Source organism: Arvicanthis niloticus, chromosome X (assembly GCF_011762505.2).
Source record: "Arvicanthis niloticus isolate mArvNil1 chromosome X, mArvNil1.pat.X, whole genome shotgun sequence".
NCBI lineage: Eukaryota > Metazoa > Chordata > Mammalia > Rodentia > Muridae > Arvicanthis > Arvicanthis niloticus.
This window is the reverse complement of record NC_047679.1, coordinates 126,087,608-126,108,999: the sequence shown is the minus strand read 5'-3', so window position 1 is coordinate 126,108,999 and position 21,392 is coordinate 126,087,608. Positions and strand designations below refer to the sequence as shown.

At 37.5% G+C, this 21,392-nt stretch overlaps 1 protein-coding gene across 5 annotated transcripts in view; it reads right to left on the bottom strand.

Moving 5' to 3' along the window:
- The window catches only part of Mamld1 (mastermind like domain containing 1), a 112,873-nt gene that overhangs the window by 84,778 nt on the left and 6,703 nt on the right, over positions 1-21,392 (bottom strand). The window contains exon 1 of one of the 5 annotated variants that reach the window (XM_076918853.1): positions 14,426-14,557. The exons of the other annotated variants lie outside the window; for them this stretch is intronic. The gene's annotated coding sequence lies outside the window, so the exon portion shown is untranslated. Of the gene's footprint in view, positions 1-14,425; positions 14,558-21,392 lie in introns of those variants that run through there. 5 annotated transcript variants of the gene reach the window in all.

Genomic DNA, 21,392 nt, shown 5'->3' with positions numbered 1-21,392 from the left:
GGATTTTATCTTGCTGGGGAAGAATTCTTTTTCTTCTTTACCATTTCTGCTATTCCTTAACTTTATAGTAGGGAGCAAGACCTTTGCCCTTTCTGTGCCTAAGTGTCTTCTTCTGTAAAATGGTGACAATAAAAATAAAGTGTACGCATCAAGCACTGTGGCAGTGGTAGGGATAGTGTAAGGTGCAGGACATTGACAATAAGAGACATTGACCTTACAAGGGTCAGTTGTTGGTCCTGCTCTTCTCAGCAGGATTCCAACGGTCCCTAGCACATACACTTGGCAAGAAAGCGTAGGGTTGATAAATATCCAACATGCTTTTCTTTCTTCCAGTATCCTCCTCTCATCCTATTGCTTTACATTTGAGAATAGTCACAGAGCAGAGCAGCAGTGAGTACTCAGGATCGCAGGGGACGTGTTTGTTGATGTGGGTCTCATGCTCCTACCAATCTTTCTTAGCATTTTCTTTATCAGGGCAGGGAAGTTTCCATTAAATGCTGTTAGTGTAAGCTCTGGTTTGCAGATATGGAAAATTTGATGTCTGTCCAGAGTCTTTCCTTTTGCAACTCAAAGGTAAAAATGAAGACCTGAAGCTGGGTTCAGGTTTTGACCCTTGGATGTACCTCAGATGCCACATAGGTTTAGACTTATTCTAGATTTTGAGGGTAAATAAAGTCTGATGTGGGGAGGCACTGAGACACCTGGCAGAGCAGGCCCAAGAAAAGATGTCTTCTGGCTCCAAGTATTCTATTCTTCAGGGTCCCACATGCTGTCATTCCCTAGGTACCTTCCCAACGAAGCCCCAAGAGACTAATTCCTAACATAGGGATTCTTCTGTGGGTTGAAGAATTCTTTCATAAGGTATGGTGCCTTTTTGCTTCTCTACAACTCGGCTTTTTAAGGGGTGATAAGAAAGGCATGAAGGGCCCTAGAATAAAGAAAGTGCTCTAAGGATAAAAATAGGTATCCTCACAACTACCCTCTCTTGACTTATTCTGGGTGAAAGCCAAGTATATCCTGTCCTATTTCAATGGCTTTCCAGATTTGGGCAAGAGCATGGCCCTCTTGCCAAACTCCAGAGTCTAGACACTGGCACACTGAACTGCCTGCCTGTTCAATTCCCAGGGTCTTCCAATATTCCAGTCAATAGTAAGGTTTCTAGATACTTGGCTGTCTCTCCCTTCTTTCAAGCACTCATGGCTCTCATGCCTCCCTGAAGAGCACCAATCTGACTGCACTTGGCGTTCTTTTATTCCCAATGCATTTTGTTTCCCACACCCAGTTGGGTCTTTACAAATCTCCTTTCCTTAAATTATATTTAAGAATATAGGCCCTAGAACCACATCCTAAGTTATTTCTGGATCTATCCCAATGTCTACTTCACTGTAGAATATACGTTAAAATCCATGAATTTCGGCCAATTCCCTAGAAAGACATGGATTGTTAAAAATAAATTAATAAAAATAAAAACCACACACCAGTTTTGGAATGTAATGCACAATTCATTTGAAAAGCAATTTGGGAATTTCTCAACAAGTTAGGCATATACCTTATGATCCAAATATTTTATTACTGAGTTTTTATCTAAAAGAGTTTAAAAAGAATGCTTGTAACACCTATGTTGATAGTAATTAAATTTTATAATTGTGAGGAAACTGGTGACAATTCAAATACCCATAGAAGGATTTATGATTAAGCAAACTGTGGTAGAATCTATCTATACAACAGAATACTACTCAGCAATAGAAAATACTTAGTAGCTGACATGCAGTGAAGAGCATGCACAGGTCTCTGTCATTACAACAAAGGAAGGAAGCCTGACAGAGCATCTCTGTTTAACACTTGCATGTATAGAATCCTAGATAATACAAACTACAGATCAGAGTTTGCCTGGAAATGATGGACACAGTCCAGAATGAGAAACTACAATGAACCACAAGAAAACTTTAATAGCTTTGTGGCTAAGGGGTATATTCCTTATCTTGACAATAGTGATCATGTGTAAGTATCAAATCCAATCAAATTTTACTTTAAATATTTGGGGTTTACTATACTTTAATTATAACTCACTGAAGCCATAAAATACAAACAGTTCTTTAAAAATACACCTTAAGGAATGAGGGGATCTCTGCTAGCTATGCATTTGATAGATGATTAATATCTAGAATGTATAAGGAACTTTAAAACCCAGAAAAAATCAGAAAATGGTCAAAAAGTGGCCTAAGGAAATAAATAGACAGTTCTCAAAAGACAAAGTACAAACAGCCTTAACCACCAGGGAAATGCAAGAATAAGAACTACATTGAGTCACGTTAAAAATAATAAAAGGAAAAAAAGAAACATTTTGGTCTTTCTCTGTCCTTACTTTGTTGTTCATACTTGTAATCAATATAATTTTTCCCATAAAGGAATCAAATGTATTTTCATGTATCATCAATTTTTTTCATTATTTTAAAATAGTGGTATAATATGTATTATTTTATATTTTTCTTTTCAAATAAAATTTAACATTACTGGGGAAAAAAGAACTACAATGAGACTGGCTCATTGCAATAAAAAATAACCAACATCATAAAAACAAACAAATGCTGGTGTAGTAGAGTCACTATGGAAATCAGTATGAAAGTTCCTTACATATTAAAAACAGAACTACAGAAGACCAAGCTACAGCACCAACAGCTTGACATTCATATGTAGTGCAGCATTATTTACAATGGCTAAGACATAAAGTTAGCCCATGTGTTTGTCAACAGATGAATGGATAAAGGAACTGTAGTGTTATTTTAGCCATAAACAAGTCTAATTCCTTCTAGAGGATTTAGGACTTCCATAGTTCCATGGTTGTCCTAGATTCTGGTGGCCTCCAGCAATATTTGATGTTCCTTGCTAAAAAGATAACTTCTGTCTGTGCTTCTGTATGCAATGCTCCTCTTCTCTGTGTCTTAGTGTCTTGTATCCTAATTTCCCTCTTCTCATGAATATATTAGTCATATTGGATTAGATATCATGCTATTGACATCATCATACAAGAACTACATATGTGTAGTCTCCATTTCCCACCAAATTATCATTCACAGATTCTAGTTATTAAGATTGCCATATATCTTTGGGGGAACAGAACTAAACATATAATGACATTCAAGTTTCTGAATTAGACAGCCCTCCTCAGTTGTAGATAACAGTATTAAACTCACAGATTTTTAAACCATTATGTGATTTATTAAAGTCACTCTATCCTAGTGAAACATCAATCAAGCCCATCTTTGGAGTAATTGTCATATATCGATTATGCTTCTCAACCATCTCTCTTATTTGCCTATATCCACAGTTACTGTCATGCCTCTTAGTCCTCCATGTTCTCCTAGATTTCTGACATAGACTACTTTCATAAGACCTTCCTTGCCTCAATTTTCTTACTTCTAATTTGTCCTACAGCCTGAAAATCCTTTCCAAAAACACTGATCTTACTGACTGTCTCCAGGGAAAGTTCGAAAGCTCCACCTTTTTTTTTTTTTTTTTTTTTTTTTTTGGTTTGGTTTTTCGAGACAGGGTTTCTCTGTATAGCCTTGGCTGTCCTGGAACTCACTCTGTAGACCAGGCTGGCCTCGAACTCAGAAAGCCACCTGCCTCTGCCTCCCAAGTGCTGGGATTAGAGGTGTGTGCCACCACTGCCTGGCCCAAAGCTCCACCTTCAGAGTCTTCTATATTTGCCATAGCCTTACTGCCATGGACTTCTGCTAGCTCCTCTTCTACACACTTGCTGCTGCCAAGCTGACTACTTCAGAGCCTAAGAAAAAGCCTAGCTGCTCAATAATAGTACCTTCTTTTTCTGTATGACCATTATTACTTCATTGCTAGGTTACATCTAAGTCATGAGTATCATCTCCTTTCTTTAAAGTTGATATTACATAATTTGGAGACTTCTTCCCTCTATCTATGTATCTATCCCCAGAAGAACTTATTTAGGGTTGGGCATTGGCTTGTAGGTTGGTGAACAAGGAGGACCCATGACAAATATTAAGTGGTATTAGACCCTTTTGAGTTTTTATAGCGTAGAAGGCAGGCCTCACCAACAATTTATGTAATGCTTACCAGTTTCTGATAAAAGAGCAAAGCTTGAAAAATAGTCCAACAATCAGTTGTCAGTACTAGGAAGATCAGAGGAAGTTTTGCAGAAATTACAAATGAGTAGAATGCTAATGAGTGAGTGATATTCTGATAGGAGAGGACAGAATCAGAGATGCAAACATGGGTCAAAATGAACTGTCTAATGGGGATTAATTTTTTTAGAAATAATTATATGGAGAGGCTACAAGCAGTAACCTCAGAAAACAAGAATGCCATTTAGCAGTGCATGGAGGAGAAAATAATTATTGCACTGTATTATGGTTATAATAATTGCTCATATATTTATTTATTAGGATGTCTCCTCCATTAGTCTAGAAGTCCCCATGGTAACATATGTGTTTCACTGCTCTTCATTTGTGTTAAGTGCTCAGGAATATCCATTACTGAGGCCACACTGAAAATGCATCAGTGTAATTACTATTACTGAGTGTCTACTCAAGAAACATCTAATGTTACTGGACCGCTTCCTACCCCCTTTCTCTTTCTTTTTGTCAGAGTAAGTGGAAATGGGATGGTAAAAATAGGGTGAGGCTATCATTAGAAAATTCTCTTGATGGTAGGGAGACGTGAGCTTCTGTATTTGTGTATTGGAACCTGGCAGAGCCACTGGCAGGACAATGTCATGCGAGAATCCTATCAGAAGTACACAAAGATAGAGGGGAAAAACACTGTAAGGTGGAGCAAGAGATCACACTGAAGGCAAGAAATACGGGACCTGTAAGGTAGTGACCTTGGAAATGAAGAGTTGGCTTGGTTGATAACCTAGAAACCCTGGAAAGCTATTCAGGAGGATACTGAATGGAGAAATCGGGCATCATAGGTGAGATGAACTTTGCCTGAGTTGATGCTTTTATGTTCATCGCTTCTACATACCAGAGAATTGTTAGGGCACAGTGACTAATTAGTGGCTGAATGGAAAGTAGAGAACTGAGCCAGTAATAGCTCTATAGTAGTTGGTGAGAAACTAAGTTCCCAACACATTGAGATGAAAGCAACATACAACCCACCTTCACATCATCACAACTTACCAGCATAGCTTACTATGGAGGTGAGCAAGTGGAACAGATAGCTCAAATTTTGCCTTAATTTTCAAATGATAAGCTGGAAATCTACATTTGAAAATGACTTGTTTAGTTCAAATGTCCAAACAGCCATGGGTAGAACATACACAATAGTCAGCCTCATTTACAGAACAACAAGGTAAATGCTGTCTTCAGGGATGAAGATGACAAGCAGCACATGCAAATTCTATGAGGAAACTTTCGATCTTCTGGAAAATTTAGAAATAAATATGAACAAGTGAAAGATAAAAGAAAAACTAGCACCACAGATCTATCAATTCTCTCTAACATAACATAAGAGTATTATTAAGTTACAACAACAATTTCATCGAAATTTTATTAACATATTATTTGTAAAAAGGTAATTGGTTTGATTGGGTGATTGTCATACATTCATTCAACATACCTTGATCATATTCCTCCATTCAAATCTCATCTTTGTGCCCTCTTCAATATTCTTATTCCTTTCCTATTCTGTAACAACCTCCTACTTTAATATATTTCTTGAACTGTTGGATGACATATTAAATTTCTCATGGAGTCATGTAAGAAGGGCTGAGAAAATATGCTAAAGGACACTTCTGCTTCCAACCAAGATAGAGTAGCCACATTTTTTTTCTGACAAATAAAAAGAAACCTTGGACATATTGCACACCAATGTGAATCCACTGAACAATCCTGAAGTATGCACTTACACATGCCTAAAATGATTTATCAACTTCATGACAGGCGGTAGGTGGTGCTACACCCCAAGCACATATGGGTAGCCCTATGTGGATTTAATGGGTTTTCAAAAGAGAACACATGAAGAAGAGAGAGAATTATATAGAGTAGAGAGAGAATTGGAGAGAGGGAATGGGGAGTAAATTTGATCCAAAACACATTTGTGAAGTTCTCAAACATAAAAAATGAGATAAGCCGGGCAGTGGTGGCACACGCCTTTAATCCCAACACTTGGGAGGCAGAGGCAGGTGGATTTCTGAGTTTGAGGCCAGCCTGGTCTACAGAGTGAGTTCAGGACAGCCAGGACTACACAGAGAAACCCTGTCTCGAAAAAACCAAAAAAAAAAAAAAAAAAAATGAGATAACAAAATTAAAATGCTTTAAAAATAGATACAAAATAACAAGTAAAGGCAGATTGAAGATAGTAAAAGGAAATATATAGTAGGAAAGTAGAAATTTATAATATTCATATGCTAAGTCTTCCCTTTAGAAAATCAGAAAAAAGGCAAGTTAAACCTGAAATAAATAATAAAAACTCCAGCAGAAATCAACATGGCAAAAATGTAGGGTCCTGGGCTGGAGAAAACAAGGCAGCCATGATTTCCTCATGTTTCTCTATTGACTTCCACAAATCTGAGAAAAAGCATATGGGACAACAGGAATTCTCCATTGTTTTATGAGAATGCAGAATAATACAGCTATCCACTTTTGAAGAAAACATGGTTGTGTTTTACAGACCCTCTTACCAGATAATCCACTAGGAAAGCTCCTTGGTATTTACCCAGAGGAAAGTTCAGGTCCAAACAAAAACTTGTACATGAATGTAGCTTTATTTATGATTGTTGTAAACAACTAAGATGTATCTCATAGATTTAATGGCTAAATGAACACATAAAGTCAAACAACAGAGTATCATTCAGTGTTAAGTAGAAATGTGCTACCAAATCATGAAAGAAAAAAAAAACCCTAAGAGACTTTCAGATTGAAATTGTCTGATTTGTAAACAGAATGACATACTTTCTTCCATTGCCTTGCAAAACTATGTATATGATCAAACTGCAATGTATAAAACTTTCAAATAATTAATAAGAACATTTTTAATAAGAAAAATAACCCTAAGAGAAATCTCAGAAATGTAATACTAAACAAAAGAAGTTAATCTTCAAAAAGATTCCTTCTGTGTTCAAGTCTATCACATGCTGGAAAAACAAGAAAACTAGAGATGTAAAAGACCAGAGTTGTGAGGTGAGGGTGGGGAGAGTGGAGCACAAAACATTTTAGTTTTGTTTTGTTTTAATTGAGACAGGTTTTCTCTGTATAGCCCTGACTGTCCTGGAACTCACTTTGTAGATCAGGCTAACCTCAAAATCACAGACAAATACATGCTTCTGCCTCCCAGGTGCTGGGATTAAAGGCGTGCACCATCACTGTCTGGCCACAAAATATCTTTAGAACAGTGGAAATTCTATGTGTGTTTCCAGTGTAACAGGTGATTGCTACTCATTTGTTAAACTCCAGAATGTACAATGGCAAGAGTAAAGCATAACTTTCACTATGGATTTTAGGTAACGTGTGGATAATTAATTATGTGTCTCAATGTAGATTCACTACTGAACAGATCATTCTGCAAATGTATTCTTCTGAAGGAGAATATGGATAGTGGTGGAGGGAGGCTATGCAGGTTGGGGATGGAGCAAAAGGTATATGAGAACTCTATCACATTCTTAATTTAATTTTCATTGCTCCAAAATGGTATTTTAAAAAATGTTTCAAGAAAATCCTTTCCCTATAGTCAAAAGGGATGTGGAAATGGTGGCCTACATAAATCTGTCTTTAAACACCTACTCTATTCTAATTTACACTACTAGGAAAATCCTCCCCTTCCAAAGGTTGCAGTTGGTAAGGTGGGAAGGTGACATTCCACCTACCTAAGCCTCTAGCCTCATGTAAACAGATAGCAAGCAGCAGTCTAATTCTCCTGTTCAGGGATAACAGGAGTCCATGCATGTCCCCATTCCTCCATCAGGGGAATCAATGAGGCTATGAAAGACCAGCAGAACCTCCATCCATGTCCCACGTCTACTTCCCTCTCCTCTAGTAGGAACAAGCAAGTGAGCACTTCATCTCAATCAGAGGCACAAAGCAAAGTCATCTCTCCCTTTTCTCCAAAGAAGGTATTAGCAGAACCAAGGGAAATGGCTGATCATCCAACCATCACAAGAAAGTTATTTTCAACTCAGTATCCTTTGTTCACCAAAATGGTGTTAGTTTGACCCTGCAAGAAATGGAAATCTACATGATTCTCATGTTACATCTTACTACAGACACTGGTTGTTAAAACAGAAGACTGAGTAACACTCAAAATTCTGTAATTTAAAAAATACCCAGGATAGATGTAAAAATTAGCATTCCAAGAACCAAGAAAACAGAACAATAATCACTAGGCCTTAACGTCAAAATGATTCATGTATTGGAATTATTTGATGAGAATCTGAAAGCTGCTATCATTAAAATATTCCACACAAAATTACCAATATATTTGAAGTTAACAAAATAGAAAAATCTCAGCAAAGAATCTGAAGTTATAAAAAAGAACAAAATGAAAGTTACAGACATGAAAATAGTGTAATAAAGGCAAAGTAACCCACTTAATGGACAAACTAGTAAAAGAAGCAGAAGAGAAAGTATAGGAAGAGGAGGAAGACAGTAAGGCTCAAGGACTTACAAGAACAGTAACCAAAGATGCAATATTTGTGTCATCTCCAGTCAAGAAAAGGGAAAACAAGATTGTAAGTCTAAGGAATAATAGTAAAAATTTAAAAATTTGTAAACCAATAAACATATAGATTCAAGTATAAAAGAGAATCTCAAACAGAAAAAATCCAAACTAAGAGAACTTAAAATGATATTTCCAGAAACTAAAATGTACACAACGATTCTTTGTTCAGATGTTCTCAAGAGTCATTGTGTGCCTTTTAGTTATGACAAGGTACTTTTCTTAAAAAACCACAGAGGCCAGGAGGAAGTACCACAACATTTTTCAAGTGCTGAAAGAAAAGAACTGTCAACCTCAAATCATATATCTGGCAAAAATATTCTTAAATAATGAAGGGGAAATCAAGATATTCTCAGATAAAGGAAAACTCAGAGATATTGTTGCTCATGATCCCATCACTAAATAATGCTGAAGGAAGTCTTTAAACAGAGAGGAAATGATAACAGAATAATGTCAGAGACTTCACAAAGAAGAGAAGAAATCCAGGACAGGTAAAAATAGTGATAATATAATGAACTGTTCTATCTCATGAGTCTTATAAATCATAGCCAACAAATGAAGTAAAACCTCTGACACCATTTCTTCTGACACTATGGGAAATAGGTAAAACAACCCATTAGAAGGAAGGTAACATAATATAAATCCAAAGAAGATTTCTGCATTTTAGTAAGACTGATGAAATATATCAGTGATAGGCTATGTAGGCTATGTTAAAAATCTTTATGTATATTATAATAATTACTTAGAAAACTATACAGTCTGATCTAATAAAAATGGAATATAAATACAAATGGAATCCTAAAATCCATTGCAGTGAATCATGAGAATGTAAGAAGAGAGAGAATAAGAGACTATGGAATGTCCAACTCTAAATGGAATCTCTATATATTATATTATATTATATTATATTATATTATATTATATTATATCCCTCAACCCAAGGCTCAGGGCTCACTTTAGAAGAGGGAGGAGAAAGATTTAAGATGCAGAACTAATAGATGTCTGCAGTGAAATATTATTTTCTGGACATGACAGGAAAGTCTTATACATGAACTGACAGCAGCTGTAACTGCTTGCATAAGACTCACACAAGAGCAAGCTAGTCAAATTCCTTATCTGCACAGGAAGGATAATGCCAGACAACCTCTAACTGAGACACTACTGGCAGCCAATGGCTGCTGTGGAAAAGATAGTCAGTTTTATTCTGGGATGTAGCCTTCGATGTTCCAGAAGATAGTCCTACAACCATGTACACACAGGAAGCACTAAGTGACCTTAGGGAATTTTTAAAAAGAGCATATTAAGTCACAAAGGGAAAGTGGAGGAAGGACAATCACAACTGTAAAGAATATCACTTACAAAACTTACAAAGACCAAAGGATAAGGGAATATTATTAAAAACTCTACATATATAAATTTGAAAACAAGATGAAATGGACCATTTCCTTTCATATAACAAATTACCAAAACAGATGATTTCAATATCTCTAAAATTTTAAAGAAATGTAATTCATACCTGAGAAACTCCTCCCAAAGTCTTCAGACCTAAAAGGTTTAATTGGAGAATTCTAAAAAAAAAAAAAAAAAAAAAAAAAAAAAAAAAAAAAAAAACAAATAAAAAAAACCTAATAATTCAATTCAACAAATTTTCTTCTGGAAAACAGAATAGGTGGAAACATTTCACAATCAGTTTTTACAACATTAGGTTTTAACATGGTATGAGAAGTCAAGACAGAACAAAAGGGAGACTACAAGTGGAAACATTTCATGAATATAGTAAGTCCTTAAAGAACTAACTTGGGCCAGGGAGCTGGATCCATGGGGAAAAGCAGTTCAAACAAGCCTGATGACTTACATTCACCCCTCCAAATCTGCCAGGAGTAGTGGCACATGCCTTTAAAGAGGCAGGCAGTTCTCTGTGACTTTGAGGCCATCCAGGATTTACATAGTGAGATGTTATCTCAGAAAATATATATAGTGGGGGTAGGAGAGATGGCTCAGCAGTTAATATCACTGGCTGCTCTTCTAGAGGACCTGAGTTTGTTTTCTAGCATCCACTTGGGGGCTACTCACAACCTTCTGAAATTCAGTCCCAGGCAATCCAACATCCTCTTCTGGCCCCTAAGGCTTCCAAGTATACATATGGTACATGTAGGTAAAATATCCCATACACATGAATTAACAAAAAAGCACTTGCTAAGAGAACAAATTTTAAGTGTTCTTAATACTTGTAGAACAGATTTTAAACACACACAGACACAGACCCCCTCCCCCCCACATACACACACAGTAACCACAGGTACTAATGTATGTGTTAATTTGACTATAGTAATCATAAAATATATTTATATGTAACCAGCACATTGTACAACATAATTATGGACAGTATTGCTTGTTAATTCAATATGTTTCTAATGAAACTAAATCAGAAATGGAAGATAGGACTATGGGTAAGAACTAAAATCATAAGAAACGCAAGATGAAATCCTTTTGATCTTGAATTCGACAATTGTTTCTTAGGTATGATACCATAGTCCAAGTGATGACAGGAAAGCAAAATAAATTAGGCTTTATTGAAATTAAATAATATCTTTATGTTGTTGGTCCCACAGGATGGCTCAACACATAAGAACACTTGCTAGCAAGCCCCATCACCTGAGTTTTGTCTAGAACCCACATGGTAGAAGAAAAAAAAATGTAACTCTTGAAAGTTGTTTTCTGCTGTCTACAAGCGCCATGCATTATCATATGCACCTGTGTAGGCACACATGTATGCACAGATAAATGCAGAAAAAACAAACAAACAAAAGGCAACTCTTATTACTGACAATATAATGAGCAGATGACACACAGGATGGAAAACTTCTTACTATGAGTCTCCAATATTGAGACTATATCAAGAGCCCTTATGTTTATTAAAGAACAGAAAGATTTTCAATTTTAAAACAGGCAAAGTCTAAACAAACACTTCTCCAAACAAAATATGCAAATGGGTAATGAACGAACAGTAGATGCTCAACATTATCAGTCAACAAACATGCAAATAAAAACTACAATGAGATAGAACTTTATATTCACTCAAGTACTATCTATGGGTGTTGACAAGGATGTGAAAAATAGCAATGCATTGTTGGTAAGATTGTAAAATGTTACAACTACTTTTGATTATAGTTTCACATTTCCTTAAAGTGTTAAACAGTTACCACATAATTCAGACATCCCTATTCTAGGAATATACCCAAGGGTTATGAAAACATATATCCATATGAAAAGTTGTATATGAATGTTCATAACAGTTTTATTTACGATAGCTAAATTTTCTGCCAATTGATGAACAGAAAGACAAACTGAGTTCTATCTATATTTGGGGAAATAAAGGACTGAAGGAGTTGACTTGGTGGGTAATGTGTTTCCAGTACAATCACCAGCATGCACATAAAACAAGAGCAGTGGTGCACTGGGGAGGTGGAGATAGGTAGATCCCTGTCTCAAAAAGTAAAATAGCTCTTAAGGAACAACACCAATGTTTACTTCTTTTGCCCTCCACACTCATGTGCACATGCAGCTGTACAACTGTGAAGCACACATCTGCACCAAAATACACACAATAATAAAAAGTAAAAAAGTATAAAATTCTAATAAATTATACAATATGGATGAACCTTGAAAATATTAATCCCCAAAAGAAGTCAACCATAAAAATTGTCCTATTCTATTATTTGGAAGAAAATTGGGTGAGTTCTTTAGCCCGGAAAAGGCTTATGTGACTCAGTGTCCAAGAGTGATAATGGAAAAAAGCTGATAACTAAATACAGAAGAGTCCTTTTGCAGCTGAGCTTGGTGCATGCCTTGAATTTTAGCACTGGGTAAGTGAAGGCAAGAGAATCATAAGACCTTGTCTCAAAGCAGCAGGCAAGCAAGAAAACAAAACCTTTGGCAAACCAAAGAAAACAAGTATCCAGGAGAACAAAGAAATTTTAAAAATTATTTGTAATAAATATCACAGATAAAAACCCAATTATCATCATCACAAAAGTCTTAAAATTGAGGATATAACCCCCCCAAAATCAATAGAAAAAGGAAGAAAAGACTTTAACAGATAATGCATATACAGAAAATATCAAAAAGGCTCTTAAGCATATGAAAAGATATTCCAAGTTACTCATAATTAGAAAAATGCTAATTAAACTGCACTGAGATATCATTTTTCACCTATCAGATTTAGAAAAATTAAAAAGTATAGCAAATGCTTTGGTGATGAAGCTTTGGGAGAAGAGACATTCTTATGCATTGCTGGAGGGAAATTGGGAAACACATATCAAAATTTCATTTGTTTTTACATTTGACACATGTATACTGTATTATTATTACACCTATAAGAACTGACTCTACAGATAAAGCTCAAACAGTATGAAAATGTATATATTCCAGCTTGCTTCTTGAAACAGCATAAGTACAATCTATTAGAAACAACCTGAGACACTTATAGCCAGAAGGAGGGGCTTGAATAATCTATGGGTACACACCTAGCATAGAAACTGCAGTTTCTCACAAAAGATTGAAGATTTCTATGCAATGACACAGAATGGTTGCTAGGATGTGTTTCCAACTGCAAGAGCAAAGCCTGAAAGTGTCTATAAAGTGCCATGCTTTAAGAAAGAAAAAAATGGTCTAGAAAAATACACGTTTATTTGTATTTAGAGGGATGCAGAAAAGCTAAGAGGCAGTCAGGGGCTTCCCTGTTGCAATGCTTCTTGTGTCTTATACTGTGTTATTATTTCACACACACCTCTTAATTAACAAAGTTAGAGAAAGCAAAAGGAATCCAATCAGAGGCAAACTAAATCCTGGGATTTTGTTGTTGTTATTTCATTTTGAGTTTTGCAAGAGAATGTCTTTGTTTTAATATATTTTAATGTATTTGGGGGATAAAAGAGCATTATGCCCATCATTAGCTCTCCTAATTCAGAGAAGTGTGTGTGTGTGTGTGTGTGTGTGTGTGTGTGTGTTGGGAGGAGTATGTGTTATGTTTGTAGAGAAAGGTTGATAAAACATAAAGAAAATATGGAAAAATCTTAATATTTGATAAACAGTGGCCTTGAGAGGGAAGAGATAGGTAGATTTGTTTACAGTGATGAATTGTACAATCATAAGCTTTTAAAAAAGAACCTTATAAAGTGATATTTTACCTTGTTAACAGGCATCTTCACAGCCGTGGGTTAGCGATGCTGAAATGACTTTCTGTGTACTCTAGGATTTAGTGAGTAAATATATTATGGATAACAGCAGAGATTTCTCACTGTTTACGAAAGGAATTATAAAAATGGAAAGAGGAAAGGTAGAATGAACTTTGGTATGGGATTGGAATTTAGAGGAATGAGTGTGAACTTGAAATTCCTAGACAGATAGATAAATAGGCTTTACTGAAATAATAAAGGCAAAAGTTATAAATGATTTGATTCATATAATCTCTTAGCCTAGCTTATGCCTTTAGGAATACCCATGCAAAATCTGCATCAAGGGTTCTAAGTACTACTGTCCATTTAAAGAAATGAAGGCAGTTCTCAGATGATTAGAGACAATTAGACAAAAAAGACTTAGAAGCAAATTTGAAAGAGCCCAAACTGGAACAATCTGAGAAGGAAAAGAAATATTGATAATAAAGAATCATGACTCACTAATTAGGATAAAAATCCACAAATATAATATCAATAAATACATGAATAAATATACTTACTTATGATATGGGAGGGGAAGGTTTTTCTAGTAGAAAGCAAAACAATAAATATAGAAACCATTTCTGGAATCAGAAGTTCGTTATTTGGCAGGCATCACAGTAAACTTTCCTCAGGCATGGCCATCAAGTGATGTTAAACTAGTAAGGAAAAGTGAGAGAAGTAATAAGATAGCAGCATAGCCTTGACGGTCTTCCTCCCAGTAAGACACTTTTCTGCAAGGTGCAGCGATAGTGCTTCAAGAGTGGAGGCACCAGGAAGACATGACCTTGACCAAGTTACCAAAGTGACTATCACCAACAACGACAGCCAGCGACCTCATATACCTCCTCATGTAGTGAACTGAAAGGACACATCATTACTTTTGTGTGGCTGGCTCCTGATAAAACTCACACAATCCAAATCTAACCAGGAGAAAGCAGCAGACAACAAACCAAAATTAAGGACCATTCTGTGAAATAACCAGTCCGCACTGCTCAAACACATCAGTGCTTCAAAACACAAAAACACACTGAGATATTATCCCAGATTAAAGGAGACTGAAGTCACAACAAATTGCACTACATCATAGTAGATTTTCTTATGCGCTAATGGGCTGTATTAGAAAAACTGGCAGAATCTGTTTTTTTTTTTTTTAACTTCCCCCAAAATATTTTTGTTTCATGGTTCTGGAAGCAGGAGAGACCCTGGTAGATTAACTTGCGGTAAGAATTTGACTCTTGGTTCACATATAGCTGTCTACTTGTGTCTTCATACGGAAGATGACAGGGGGTTCGATTGTGCCTGTTTTATAAGGATACCAAGACAATTCATGATGATTCTACCATTCTGATCCAATCATGTCTCAAACATCTCATTTCCAATACCACCATATCATAACTTTAGGGCTTAAGACTTCAATGTTAATTTTGAGGGGATACAAATTCAAGCATTTTATTCATGCCATGAATGGAATGATTGTTGTATATAAAAATTAAGTCTCTAAGAGCAAGATGTGTCCTCTGACATCCTATGGTGCCATCCTATAATCTTAGCAACTCCATGTAAGGGTTTAACCTACAAAATTGTAACAAGGCTTCCAGATTGCATCCTTGGGAAAGATTAGTAGCAATGTTAGAGTCCTGCTTTTGACTCACATCCTGTGTTTCTACATAGGAATATCTTTTGGTTTCAGAAAATATATACTGAAGCATCTGGGGGACAATAGAGCACTCTGTTTATGATTTGTTCTCACACAAATTTGAGAAAGAAATTTGTGTTTGTATGTGCAATTTTTCTGTATGAGGTAGATAAAATACAAAGAAAATGAGGCAAAATCTTAACTCCTTAGAAACAAGGTGCAAGGTATTCAAAAATTATTGGGATTATTCTTTTTTGTTGGTGGATGTACTGTGTGTGACCTAGGGTGGTGATTAAGAAAGTCTGCATTCATGTTAAATAAAATATATAAAAAGCATGCAAATGACCAGTTGATGCCTCAAAGACAAGGTATAGAGAGCAAAGAGTAAAGACCTTTGTGTTCATGCTCAGAACATGTTCCAGGTTGATAAATGACTGTCTAAGAAGCCAGAGGACAGGCATTTCCAGGTACATGTTGGCATCCAGAAAACAGTAACTGTTGTTTGGATAGCTTTCAAGTCAAAACTGGACAAAGAACCCATTACCAATGCTCCTTAAAGTCCTGATCAGTGTGTCAGATGCCAGCTACTCTGTTGAACATTCTCCAGATCCACCCCCTATAGGCAGAAAGCCTGAGAAACAGCATTCAGGTAGAGAAATTTGGGAGGGAATGAGGAAAAGATGAAGGCATGGAGAACAGACAGATGTATGAAAATGAAGATGTGAAAGGCCATGAAATATCCACAGTGAGATAAACTATCCAAATTAATGATAAGTAGTGAATTAATATGCTTAACAATTTCAAACCACCCAGCAAAGAATGATCCTATAAAGTGCAGTTTATTAGAGACATACTAAAATGAAGACATCTAAACTGAAGTGTGTTCTCTAATAAGCTTGTACCTAGCTGTATGTGCCTAGTAAAGATGTAAAATCTAGCCAGTCCAAAATGACTTGTGCTGTGAAGATAAAACACAGTAGAATCTAAAGACAGATTAATAAGAGTATTAACATCTTATTAATTATGTGTCGATTACATGCAGAATAGTTTACATACATTGGGTTAAATAAAAACACATCATTCAAACAAATTCAATCTACTTATTTTATGTTATTGCAGCTTAAATTATTTCTATTAGACAGCACTCTGGTTTGCAAATTTTATTCAGTTCTTCCTCACCAAGATCTGTGTCCCATCCTATTGAATGCCTCACCCTCCCTTGGCACTTGTTAACTCCCTTGTCATCTCAGATACTATATATCTTACTTATTTTGTTCTATCACTGTCTCCATTATCGAACTATTTTTATAGTTATTTTTCTGCTTTGTTCGTTCTTGTATCCCTGACATGTCATTCATTTGTATCTTTATTTTCACAGTGGGTATTAAATACCTCATATTATATCCATCCATCCCTCCACATCCCCTGTAATGCCTTGAACATAGTAGACGTATAAAAAATATTGTTGAATACATTTTTCTAAATAACTTTGGAGTAGTTCTCCAATTGATTATATTAGCATGTGCTGCAGTCTCATACCATACCATTCTGCCTTTTTGTCCTAATGGGAGCAGAGAGACAGCTCAATGGCAGTCCCACTGAGGAAGAGGAGAAAAGAAGAACACTTGATTCCTAAAAGCCAGTCATGAGGAGCTCAGTAAATAGAGGCATTACATACTTAAAAATATAGTTGTTCAGATATCAACCAACCTCTTGCAGAAACACCACTGGATGTTGCCTATAGAAATATCAAAATGTGGGCCTGGAGAGATTGCTCAGTGGATATTGGCTAAATAAGTATGAGGATGTGAGTTTGGATCCACAGCGCTCACAGAAAAGCATGTTTCAACTCTTGTGGAGACAGAGCGCTCACCACCCCAACATCATCTTTTTGAGACAGAATTTCTCACTGAACATGGAACTCAAGGTGGTAAGTGATGGATGAAGACAGCTGATATTGACCCCTGGCCTCCATACTAGCCCAGACATATGTATGTACCCACTTGCATATGGACACACACACACACACACACACACACACACACACACACACACACACAAATATTGCCATGCCATATCCTTCAAGTAGGGGGGACCAACTCAACAAGAAAAGCAATCCCTAGATTCTCCCTCAGTGTAGTGATAGACTGGTGAGGCACAAAGAGAACAGGGTCAAGCCCAGGGCCACAAGATGAGATGAGATGCTTGCACATTATTTCTCCACCAAGACTAGAGTCCAGATTCTACCCTTCTCCCAGCCTACAGGGGGTGGGAGTGGGGGTTGGAGTGGGCAGGAACCATCCTAGAGTTTGTGTCAGAATACAGATGAGATGGGTAGATTTTGTAAGCCCTTCATGAACTATAGGTGAACAACACAGTTACATGATTCAAAAAACAAACTAAGGCTGAGCATTCTGGGTGCAAACAGTTGGAAAACTAAAAGCTTCTTTTAGACAAGACAAACTGTTACTCATTACAAAAATAAGGGTGGGGTTGCTTAGGGTTGTTTTTTCTTTCTCTAATGGAAATTAGAAAACATGAAGTCAAACCTAAAACAGCCATCTGTTTAAAATGAAATAATTTCAAATAACAAGCCCCCAGGGACCACCCCCCATTATTCATAAAATCTGTTTTATTTGAAATTGGGCATTGGTACAAGACCAACAAAATTCAATATTTACTGTTGGTTGAGAACAACTCATGGGTTTTAGGGTAAGAGGTGAGGGATAAAATTTTCTTCCTTATAAGCTACTGTTTGATAACTAGAAATAAAAATCTCTCAGTTCTCTATTCTGCCAACTGCAGGCCCACATGTAACTGGGGGGAGTCTTAATGTTTTTTCTGATGATGTTTAAGAACTATGGGGTGGGGTACAAGATGGGACTCCTGAGGCCTGAGCTAGTTTAGCGTCTACTAACTTGCTGGAGAGCCCTTGGCAGGTAAGACTTGTCTTCAGCTCCAGCATCCTCGTGTGTAAATGTCTTCAAGGGAATTTCTTGCTTTTCTGTTCTTTTCTCATATAAAAAGAAATGCCAATATTTTATCTTTAGCCAAACCTCTGGAACTGCTTTCCTTTGGTTAACAGTCTCTATGACCCCCCCACCCAAAAATAATGCAAAATAAAACCCCTGTGCATTCAAGTCTTTGGCAATGAAAAATGATGGATCACTCTGTATCACTCTCAGACATTTCAAGCAGCTCATATTTTAATGTATGATCCAATCATGGAATGCCAGGGTTTGAGGATGGTACTGGACTCCTTAGTTCAGTCCTATGTTGTAATGATAAGGAAATTGAAGCCCAGAAAGGGGAACCGACAGGCCCAAAGTGTCTTTGGTTGGCATCAGAGATGATCCCAGAGCACAGATGAGTGAGTGTTCTTCCCACTATACTGGGGGTTTCTCTCAGTCTCAAGAATGTGCTCCCAAACCTGTGCATCTTTTGAAGGGCAATGGCCAACTGCCACACTTTATGATTAACACATCACAATCGTTTTGTTTGATTATATGATGTTGTCTTAAGTTGCTAGGTGGGCTCTGCTTTCAAGTAGCTGATTCTTCCCCTTCCAGATTAATAATGAAAGTAAAAGCCGAGACACTGTGCCTAAAGATAGGAATCTAAGCCACCTGTACAACAATCCAGTAACCATCCTCATATTTTATATGTTCTTTACTTAATCATCCTTGACAAATCTGACATGTTTAAGAAAAGATAGAATGGGCAGGGGGCACATCCAATAGTGATTAGGAGGAGGGTAAGGAAACTGGAGACTCCGTGAGTTTAATCTTGGACCTGATTGAGCTCCTACTGGCTTTTGGGAGGCTCCAATTAGATAATGGTCTTGTCTTATATTATTAGTGGGTAGAAAAGGATACCTGGGATGCCCTGCTTCTCAAGGCCTCACTCTTGCTCCCAAGGGAACACCTAGAAAATATACAGGCAGCTTCTGGTACTCCCTAGGGGTGTTTAGTTCCCAATGGGATTACTGTAGTGACACTCTTTGATACTTCCAAGGGCTTATTGAGGGTTATGGCTACAACTAACATAATCAAGCTCTTTATTCCATGGCTGGGGCATCTCTAGAAAGAACCATATTGTTCACTTTAATTGCAATGTCAGCACAACTATTTTAACACCAAATGGGTCAGATTTGACTCCAAATCCCTGAAATTAATTTTAGAGTGGCAGTGAAATAAAATAGCATACTTTGAGCTTTGTTGTAACATGTTCATGCAACACACAGCAAAGAAAATGTAGTAATTAGAGGTTAAATTAATCCTTGACAGACATGCAGCTTAGAAACACTGTGCCCTCCTCCGAAAACCTAGCATAATGCATGCCAGTCTTTCAGAATCAGACTCACAAAGCATGTGATGTTGGCAATTACACCAAAACTACCGTCCCATTTTGAATTCCAAGGTCAGTGCTGGAACTTCCAGAGCCAGATATTAACACTGCGAATTCCCTGAGAATGAAGCCCAAACAAGGTTCTGCAAATGCCAACAAAGACCACCCAGCAAAGCTTTCCACAGCACTGGCTTCCCAACTGGACAGCAGGGTGAAATATCATCCCTTCAGAGGCCCTGTGGCCAGGCCCATGATGGATCATTAACTTGTAGCCTCTACTCTCCAGCTTGGTCCAGTCTTGCATCTGTGCTGTCCATCCTGACCACACTGAACACAGCACACGTAGATACAGGGTAGATTACCATACAGCACAATGTAAAATGCTCCTCTTCCATAACCTGAATCTCTTCTCACTGCATTTGATCTGCCTTGGGGGGGGGGGGGGGGAAACTCGTCTACTCTGGGATTTTCCTTCCAACATTTAGGTGTAGTGACAATGGTCTGCTTGGTCACTGGGGCCATTAGAGAGGCAAGCATAGTTATGGTCCCAATCTCCTTTGTAACTGAGGTGCCAGTGTGCTACTGAAAGAAGCAGAGAGTGGATTTTTCAGACCAAAATCCTAGGGGAAATTATGAATGGATGACATATGGGGTAGCAGTGTGGGGCTCCGTCCAATTGAACAGAACACTCTAGATTCCCCAAAGCATTGCACTTTATTGCCATGTCTTTCGTCCTTAAAGGCCCACACTCTCCTCCCCAGATAGAAAGCACACGCCAGGGCCAGCAGAGTCTCCTAAGCCAGATGTAATTTCATTCAGTAGCTTTGGCCCTTCTGCTTGACTTCTTCTAAAAGCAGCAGAAAGGCATCCCTATGGCCTAGTCTCCAGGAACTCCCACAAATAGAAGAGAAAAATACAGTGGCTGATTGGGAAGAACAGACAGCAGGTTACCCAGAAAATAAGAAACTACAGGTAGACTGGGACTTGGACTTCACAGTTCAAAAGGAATCACTGGCTAAACCAAGGTCAAAAGACAGAGAGTCAGGTGAACTTTACAGGTGGCCAGGCAAGGTCCTTGTCTTATGGACTAGAGTGGGGTAAAGAGTAGGGATGCCTGAAGTTTCAGGCAATGAGGGAAGGTCAAAAATGCCTATCTGGGCAAGGAAAGTTCCACAGATTTTGCAAAGAGCTTTTTGCTCTCTTTCGCCCAAAAACCTCTTTAAATTGTGTCCCTGGAAGCCTCTACTCTGGGGAGTTCAATGCCTTTGGCAGGGTTTCTTTCCCAAGTAGACTCTTAGAGTGTAACATACCAGTTGTTTGGAAATCAGGGAGGTCAGATTTTAGGAGAAAACCTGAGGCTCCAAGGAAACCAAGGAAGCTCAGGAAAGAGGGCAGAGGAGAGAACAACTGGAGGGGAGAGAGAAGAGAGAAGCTCAACTCTTGTTTGCATCTGCCCCCTTTGGATACATGCTCCAGGAGTAACAGATCTGAGCTGGGAACTG